The sequence below is a fragment of the Ranitomeya imitator genome, chromosome 1 (genome assembly GCF_032444005.1).
Source record: "Ranitomeya imitator isolate aRanImi1 chromosome 1, aRanImi1.pri, whole genome shotgun sequence".
Classification (NCBI taxonomy): Eukaryota; Metazoa; Chordata; class Amphibia; order Anura; family Dendrobatidae; genus Ranitomeya; species Ranitomeya imitator.
Genome location: NC_091282.1, coordinates 631884532 through 631894761, shown reverse-complemented (window position 1 = coordinate 631894761; position 10230 = coordinate 631884532).

Sequence of the window (10230 nt, the reverse complement as noted above, 5' to 3'; positions counted from 1 at the left end):
CCTCCTGTAGGGATTGGACGGTCCGGGCTAGGGCAGCAACGCTCTTGGTCAGCTCCTGCATCTGTAGGCGCATTCCTGCAGGGGAGTCGTCTTCCAGGATCTGGGCATCGGCCTCGGCGGAAACGGGCGTGTCCGGCACCACCTCCTGGTGGTACGTGAGGGCTTGACGCCTGGGAAGTGTGGCACAGCTGGGTTGTCGCTCTGGTAGTGCCTGAATGGCTTTATCTTTGAATTGCGCAAAAGTCAGGTCTGGATTCTGCATGGCCAGGAAGTGTAGCTGGGCCCTTTGGTGACTGCACAGGAGCCCCTCGATGAACCGCTCCTTCACGAGTTTATCCTCATCTTGCATGCTGTTTGGGTCACTCTGATTGATAACCCGCAGCGCCTCCTGAAGATTAAGGGCATAGTCCCGTAAGCTATCCTGCGGCCTCTGCTTGCACCCATAGAACGTCAATTTAATTTCTGTAGTGGTGCGGGTGTCAAAGGTGGTTTTAAGCTTCGCAAAGACCTGTGTTCTCTTATCTGCAATGGACCAGGACTTCACTTCCCTCAACGCCGCTCCAAAGAGTTGGCCGGTTATCATATGAACTTTCTGAGGCTCTGTCAAGGGATAAAACTCGAGCAGGCTACAAATCCCCTCTTTAAAGTCAGTTAACGTATGGGATTCTCCAGAGTATCACGGGAGCCAGGCGGCTCCTGGTAGGTACGGCATAGAGAAGGGCATTAAGGCTGTCGTAGCTGCGGCAGTGTCTGGCTGGCTGATGGCAGCGGCAAGCCCCGCGGCATCCGGCGGTGATACCAGGCCCGTGGCTGCGTCTACCACGGAATCTGGAAGTGCCCCCGAGTCTGCGGCTGTGGCCGCCACCTCCACTCCTCTGGGATCCGACATGGCTGTTCATCCCCCTTGCTAACCTACCGAGGTTCCTCTTCCGTGATCGGCACCTCACCGCGTCTTCCTGCTCCGCGCTCTTTTCGGCCGGCTCCACCCACGAAACTATGGCTCCTCCCCTCACACTCCACACGGCGCGGCGATGGCAGATTTTTGGCGGCAAATAGCAATACACAGTCTTTGCAATAAGTCACAGTTCCAAGGCACACATGACCTGATTCTTCAGGCTTAAGTACATCCTGTTCGTGACGCCAAGTTGAATCGCCGCCAGACGCAGGGCCGCGGGGTACTCGGTATCGGGCCTTCTCTGTCTCGGTCCTGGGGTTCAGAATAGATAAGGAGTGGCTCACTGTAACTGTGTACAGGTGCTCTGGAAAAATATACCAATAGTCACAAGAGAAAATCTGGCACAACCCCAGGACCGATAGTCACAAGAGAAAATCCGGCACACTGTTTCTCCAAGCAAAATGAAATCAATTTTATTAGAAATGTGGATTATTTCATTCCATATTCAAGCAAATTGCGCACAAAAAAGGTCCATTTTTGTGCGCAATTTGCTTGAATATGGAATGAAATAATCCACATTTCTAATAAAATTGATTTCATTTTGCTTGGAGAAACAGTGTGCCGGATTTTCTCTTGTGACTATCGGTCCTATGGTTGTCACGGTGGCTAGTCCCGGTCAGTGACCCTGCTAAGGGGCATCCAATGAAAGGTGGTGGTGCGTGGTGCAAGACGCGAGGAATAACGAGGACACAGAATTGCAGTCTCTTTACCTTTTTACTGAAGGCTTCGGGGTCCGCAATCCAGAGCACTGCTAACAGGGCTGGCTGAGACCGGCCGGTCCGAAGGAGCATCCAGAGTTCCCTTTGCAGGTGGAAATCAGTGCCTACCCTCTAGCGCCTGTGTGTTGTAGTTCTTCCCTGTTGAGCACCACGGGATAGTCCTCACAACTGTCGTAACGGTTCGTTCTCTCTCCGTCCCCCAGATAATATGGCTAGGACGCACCTGTAGGACAGGTAGGCCTGGAGATTTTCTGGGATCCCTAGAGATGCCCCTCTTCCACGATTGCCTCCTATGTCCGTTTAGGTGATTTAGGTGAGACAGCCAACCTATAATTAACTGTCCTGCCGCTGTTTGAAGTAATGCGTAGAGTCTGTTACTTCCTCAGTGCTCCGGCCACCGGCTATGCACCTCAGAAGGATATTGCCGCGGTCTTAGGGGCATGACTCCTTCTGGTTCTATCTACTTTGTACTATGATCTCACTTCTCACTTCTCCACAATATACTTCGCTTCGTGTCCTTCCTAAGATGCCAGTAACTAGCGTTGACGTTATCGAGGTTACCTCCGGTCACTGATGCTGCGTTCCCAGCTGGGCTGAACTGCGGTGACTTCTGAGACATCCCCGCTAGCACCATGAGGAAGTCTCATGGTGCAGAGGCGAGTTCACCGCAGCTCATATTCAGTGAAATTCTACTGGTGAATTCGGGAAGAGCTGGAGAAAATGCCAGAATCAGTGCATCTAATAGATGCACCTTTTCTGGGTGGCTGTGGGTTGCTATTTTTAGGCCGGGGGGGGCAATATCCATGGTCCCTTACCAGCCTGAGAATACCAGCCCCCAGCTGTCTGCTTTAGCTTGGCTGGTAGTCAAAAATGGGGGCAAGGGGACCCTGCTATTCTTAATAGCCAGTCTTGCTGAAGCTAGCAGCTGTGGATTGCAGCCCCCAGTTGTGAGTTTTGCTTGGCTGGTTATCAAAAATACAAGGGAAATCAATGCAGATTTTTTTTTCATTATTTATTTATAGCGCAGGATCTGATTGATGAATGCTCCCATCAGCCGCTCCTGCTCTCGCTGTTATTAGCAGCAGCAGTCGTCAGCAGTGCGGGAACCGCAGCTTTCTGACCCGCGGTGATGATTTTACTGCTGATCAGAAGCAGTGTTTGCCATGTTCATGCACATGACAGCGTGGCAAATACAGGATGTTCAGACCCAATGGGGTCTGGGTTTGGGCCGGGTACTGTTCTGGTACCCGAAGCCAAACTTTTTGTAACTGTTCGGCCGAACCCGTTGGACCTGAACATACAGGTGTTCTATCTGTAATTACTATGTTTTCTGCCATGGAACATCTATGTGTGCAGGTTTCTCCATAATTGAGAACAGGATATGCAAAGGAGAGCTTAGTGGTCAGCTTCTCTATCCACCGAGCCACATCAGATACACCTTCTTTTGGTTTTTAGTTCCTATTATCTTAAAAAGACTAATGTCTGGGATAATAGGTGTTTTCATTTACTCCTTTGTCTGCCCGATCACCTTTCGGATGCGGATTTATATACATTTATCCTGCTGGTATTTCCTGCTGGTGCTAGTGTCATTTGGATGTCCAGCCATACTGTTATGGTTTAAGCCAGTCATTGAAAGACCAGCTGGGGTTTATCTCTCTGTTGTTTTTTTTAATTTTCCCTGCATCTATCTTCTTTTTAGGAAGTTGGCAGCGTATTCTTTAACAGTATGTCCCCAATCCTTGATTTTGTAGTTTGTTTTACTCATTCAACGATCTAGTTCAATTTCAGAACACTGTCACTGTTGTAGGTAATTTGCCCTCTGCTCTGTCTTCTGGCTCTTTAGCAGGAGCGTGAAGCGCTTGACGGCCTGCTATCTCAGCTCATGCATGAACCAGTAGGGACTGCGGGTTTAGGATCTCTAGTCTGTACAGGAATCAGCAGGGTCAGTTGCATTAATTAGTGTGTTTTCTATTGTCCTGAGTGAGTTGCCAGACTATCATAACACATCTCATCTCTCCTAGATAAAGGGGGGATTTCCAGGACGTAGAAGAGTTGGAAAATTTTCTGAATGCCAAAAATACCTCCTAGAATCAGTATTTTTTTTAAAGTTACTGAATATAAGCATGACTGATTGCATTCAATAACAAGCCTCAACATTTACATTCCATATTTAGGACACTTTTAATTACCACCCAACCCTGACCACTATAGCTACGTCCACCTGCAGTGCACTAGTATTCAGGACTAACATTCACATTTCCTATGTCTTCTGCCAAGGAGCATTTATCGGTGCCTCAATAGCACTGTGCAATAGTACAGGTGTCTCCATGAAAAGTGAATTGGATTGGGACACGCATGATGCACTCAGTACAAATGCATCACTTCTGGAAAAAAGGCGAGATCCCTGGGACTGAGTTGGAAAATTTCCCAGGAAACCTCCTCGAACCTGCAAATTTCCTCAGTGTTCTCCAGTATCCAGGTGCACCTTCAAAGGATGAAAGTGGGTTGCGTTGATGGCATCATCTGTCATAAGGTGGGGCGGTTATGCAAAGTAATGTTTCTCAGTCTGCTGAATAAGATTTAATCCCTCAAATCCTTGATACGTCCACATAGATGTAATGAAATAATTCCTTTCCATGCAATTACAGTATGTGGTTATTCTTAATGATGATGTTCTTCCTCCTCCGCCTCAGCCCACGCCATGCACGAGGACCCCACCTTTAAAAAAATAATACATCAGTTTCTTCGTGTGACTTCAAAGGGGATCTACAAAACCCCTAAATCATATTAACTTTATAGGATTGTTACTGGATCACTTTATGTAGAGCTGTTATTTGTTCACTCTATGGCGGTATTTTCTGATCACTGTATGTTGATATTTTCTGATGACTGTATGTTGGTATTTTCTGATGACTGTATGTTGGTATTTTCTGATGACTGTATGTTGGTATTTTCTGATCACTGTAGTTGGTATTTTCTAATCACTGTAGTTGGTATTTTCTGATCACCATATGGCGGTATGTTCTGATCACTGTATGTTGGTATTTTCTGATCACCATATGGCAGTATTTTCTGATCACTCTATGGTGTTATTTTCTGATCACTGTATGGTGCCATTTTCTGATCACTGTATGGTGCCATTTTCTGATCACTATATGGCAGTATTTACATGTGCTCTGCTTCTTAGGCAATCTACAGTATATTGGGAATTTACGATGTTGGTTGCACCTTCTATATACAAACTGTGTTACAATTATCACAGAGTGGTTTTGTCAACGTATGGCACTATTAGTTGGACACCATGAACGCTTATAATCTTGCATCAATAAAGGGTACTGTACAGGGAATCATTGGACGTGAAATAGACAGTGGAGGGATAAGAAAAATAGCCGCATCTTGACGTCCAAAGAACAACACAGAGCAGGAAGGACAGCTGCTGGGAAAAGACCGCTACCCTCCCTGACAGATGGGAAATGAAAGACTGACAGCTGCCGGATGTACAGAAGACATGGGTGAGACATGATAAAAAGAGGACGGTGAGGAAGAAACAGCGACATGATGAACGGCGGAAAAGAACATAGCAGAGTATTGGAGACATTATTCCGCCAGACACCTTGTGAATGATCGCAAGCAATTCCCAACAGTAAGCAAAGAACAGCAATTCCTCCAAACAGCGGCATTACACGGATACAGAGCTGTTAGTTTAATAAAGGCATTTACCCAATCAAAAGCAAATGCTTCACCACTGCGAGCAAGGAATAAAAAGGGAATGAGCATCCGAAGTAGGCCATTATAGCACCCGCATTAATAGTGGCAGAGTGTACGCCGGACAAAATGGGCCTCTTATATGGCTCTCCACAAAAGCACTATACCGCTATCCCATGATTGATCTCTGGCACTGCGCTCTGGAAATGGCCTTGCTATGCTTCACAGATGTAGAAGAGCTGAATGTGTTTGCATTGCTGGATTGCAGTGCATAGTTGCTAATAGTCCTCAAATTTCAGGGACTATACTGATATTTCAGATAGTGGGGGTATACGTAAAGCCACCTGATAGTGAGCTTTTCTGTCCTGTTAGAACAGTCAAGTTGGTTATACGACTGAGTTATTCCCAGAAATAACAAGGATGGGGAATAACTTGCTGATTGCTGGGGGCCTGACCACTGGGTCCCCCTGAAATCTGGGCTCTGATTCACCGTGAATGGGGCTCCAGAACCCTGTTCAAAATGCTCAGTCTCTGCTCCATTTACTATCAATGACTGCTGGAGAAAGCCGGGTAAAACACTCTGCTGTTTCCATCAGTTCTATAGATCTTGAATGGAGGGCCAGCCAGGCATTCACACATAAATGGGAAGTCCAACACCAGTTCTTGTACAGTATCTCTAGGCTTGGTGGAAAAGCTTGGCTCACATATCAAAGGAACCCTATACAATATAGGGGCCTCTCGATTGTATGAGTTCCAGAGCAGTGGGACTTTGCGTTGGAGTGCCTGGTCCACCATGTGTGGCATACCTGGTACACTCTGGTCACTGGTCAGAATACCTATTCCACCATTGGCGGGAATGTCGTGGAATAATAAATGTTCCAGAGAGTGAAGACTGGGATTTTTCCAAATTAGGCTGGGGTCACACTTAACATATGAAAAACCACATAGAAACAAAGAACTAAAGAAAGCAGCACTCACCCCAATTCTTCAGATGTGAACAAGTCCTTTAATAGGCATGGCACAATCTTCCAAACTTGGTACAGTACAGGCTACGGCATGAGAGGGAGGCGGTGCAGGAGGGTGCAGTGACGAGACAGACGACGGCCGTTTCACGCGAAGGCGCTTCTACGGGTCCTACGGGTCCTACGGGTCATGGACCCGTAGAAGCGCCTTCGCGCGAAACGGCCGTCGTCTGTCTCGTCACTGCACCCTCCCGCACCGCCTCCCTCTCATGCCGTAGCCTGTACTGTACCAAGTTTGGAAGATTGTGCCATGCCTATTAAAGGACTTGTTCACATCTGAAGAATTGGGGTGAGTGCTGCTTTCTTTAGTTCTTTGTTTCTATGTGGATTATCCTATTCTTTAAGCAAGCACCTCCCTACCTTCAGTGGAAGCTTGATCCGTCCAGCCTTCTATTGGGATTTTTTTCCCCCGCAGCTGCTTTGATTCACAAAAGCTCCTTCAGTGCCGATCAGCTGTGTTTCTTCTTCGCCTGAGCATAACATATGAAAAATCAGTCCGAGTCTCCCTGCCGAGAGTCGCACGCGTGTAATGCGAGAATGTGGCACCCCAGAAGTTCGGGTACCACATTAGTGCTGCCTTCCTCTCAGGGAGGGTAGTGCTATGTTTGGAGACAAGGGAGATTCCCTTTGGTAGGTTATCACAGACACAACACCTTCCAAATCCAGGCCAGGAGGGGGAGCTCAAAATCCTGTTTTAGGGCAGCTTCCCTGAATAAAGATCCTGGTTTGGAGGCGGAGGGAGTTCAGTTAGTGCAGACAGTCTGTGTGCGAGGACAGACAGGGACGGAGCAGAGTGGGGATACAGGACTCCAGGAGGGAACTAGGAAGGCCTCCAGGGAGTCAGTGCGCAGTATCCGGGTATCGGGATCCCGAGGCTTTTGTGGACTATAAGACACAGAGCAGAACTGGAGGGCATTGAATTACATGGACCTTGCCCATATTTACCTGTGGCACAGCAGCACCTTGGAACCTGGAGTCACCGTGAAAGGGCCCAAATAGGCACGGCTCAAGCTGCCTGCCATATAGGTACATGTCCCTGGACAGGAGAACGAATAAGGACTTTGTTTAGGACACTTAGTGGCAGCAGGGACCTCAGAGACAGTAAGGCTCCTACCTGACCTGCCAAGGGGATTCCACTTGTCTGTGGACTACCCAGATTTCTAATTCACCTGTTGCCAGTGCCCTGGTCTGTAGACTGTCACCCACAAATAAACCAGGTAAAGACTTACAACCTGTCTCCTCTATTTATTCTCTGGACTTACCATCTACGCCACACACCATAGGACCCCTGGGGACCCCGCTTCACCTGTGGAAAGTGTAACATCTGGGCTGCCGCAACATCCCCCAGGGGACCTCTCTAATGCAGCGTCGGTCCCCCTATTGACCGAACTCCACAGGTGGCATCACAACGAACTTTAAACATTTTAACCCCCTTTAATGTTGATGCCCAGGGCCATGGACCGGGTCGCAGCCACCGTGACATCCCTCATTGCGACTGGACCCAGTACCGAGTACCCCACTGCCCTGTGGGCAAGTCAAGTACAATCCAATTTCTCACACCTAACATCCAATTTACATCCGATTGCAATGCGATTTTAACATGAGCTTTTACATACAGCAATTCTCTATGTAACTTACACATTGTTTTCAAAGGAAATATTCATCAAAACACACACACATATACACTGCTCAAAAAAATTAAGGGAACACTAAAATACCACATCATATATATCACTGAATAACATATTATAGTTGTAAATCTTTATTCACTACATAGTGGAAAGCGTTGATAACAATAAAACATAAAAATTATCAGTAGAGTTGAGCGACTTTTACTTTTTTAGGATCAAGTTGGGTTTCGCAAAACCCAACTTTGTCAAAAGTCGGGTCGGGTGAAATCGGCCGATTATTGCGAAAAGTCGGTGGCCGACCGAAACACGAAACCCAATGCAAGTCAATGGGGAATCAAAGTCGGCAGTGAGTGGAGGACAGGAAAACACCTACAGTGCCCATTTTAATGCCAAAAACATCAATTCTTATTTCTTAAGCTTGTCAATCTTAATTTACTTTATAATAATAGTTAGGCATTGAAATCTGGGGGTCATTTGGCTAAAGTTGTGGGGGGGTAGGGCTGGCCCAAGATTTTCGTGGGCCCAGGAAACGCGGAATACATCACGGCGGTGGAGCAGGGAGAGGTAAGTATTTGAACTTTGCAAGTGCTGTGATCTTGAGCAAGCAGGGGGGGTACTAGTTGGCACTGGCACGGGGCCCCTCATAGTACGGCAATGTGTTTGACGGCCGGTGGCGCCTCCCACTGCCAGAGACACTTTTGCGTACTAATGAGGGGCCATGTGCCAGTGCCAACGAGTATGCCCCCAAACCTGATGAAGGAACCTGCACTTTCATCTGCACCTTCCTCTTTGTCCCCGTGTAAGGTGGTATAGTATGCAGGAAGGGGATCCTGACTTTCAGCAGGGTCAGAGTCTGGCTGTGTAGAGTGCAAGTGAAATGAAGTGGTCTGGGTCAATGTACCAGCAGACTCATCTAGCAGTGGCTGGGCAATGGGCAGGATGAGGAGGAAACACAGATATAGGCCCAAAATAATAAAGTAGGCTAAAAGCAGTTCAAAATTGGTAACAGGACTAAACAGGCGGCATTGCTTTGTTCAGTGGAGGACAATTGTAATGAGTGGCGCAGACACAGGTAGTAGGCCCAAAATACAAAAGTAGCCTAAAAGTAGTTAAAAATTGGTAACAGGACTAAACAGGCGGCATAGCTTTGTTCTGTGGAGGACAATTGTAATGAGTGGCGCAGACACAGTTAGTAGGCCCAAAATAAAAAAGTAGGCTAAATGCAGTTCAAAAATGGTAACAGGACCAAACAGGCGGCATAGCTTTGTTCTGTGAAGGACAATTGTAATGAGTGGCGCAGACACAGGTAGTAGGCCCAAAATACAAAAGTAGGCTAAAAGCAGTTCAAAATTGGTAACAGGACTAAACAGGCGGCATAGCTTTGTTAAGTGGAGGACAATTGTAATGAGTGGCGCAGACACAGTTAGTAGGCCCAAAATACAACAGTAGCTTAAAAGCAGTTCAAAATTGGTAACAGGACTAAACAGGCGGCATAGCTTTGTTCTGTGGAGGACAATTGTAATCAGTGGCGCAGACACAGGTAGTAGGCCCAAAATACAAAAGTAGGCTAAAAGCAGTTCAAAATTGGTAACAGGACTAAACAGGCAGCATAGCTTTGTTCAGTGGAGGACAATTGTAATGAGTGGTACAGACACAGTTAGTAGGCTGTCATGATCCCAATGGCAGGGGATCACAAAAGGACAAGCCCAAAAACAAAACAAGCTCTAGGGTGATGGAACCTGAGCTGACCGCGATCCTGAACCTAAACACACAACTAGCAGTAGCCGGGGAACGTGCCTACGATGATTCCTAGACGTCTCACGCCAGCCGAAGGATTAACTTCCCCTATAAGAAGAAACACAGACCTCACTTGCCTCCAGAGAAACACCCCACAGAAATAGCAGCCCCCCACATGTAATAACGGTGAAATGAGAGGAAAGCACATACGTAGTTATGAAAATAGAATCAGCAAAAATGAGGCCCGCTAAAGCTAGATAGCAGAGGATACAAAAGTGAACTGCGCGGTCAGCGAAAAACCCTTCAAAAAACCATCCTGAAATTACTTGAACTCATGTGCCAACTCATGGAACATGAGGAGTAATTTCAGCCCACTAGAGCAACCAGCAGCAAGGAATCAGATATCTGCAAGCTGGACTAAGACAAAAATTAAGCAAAATGTGGAACAGGAAAATCAAAAC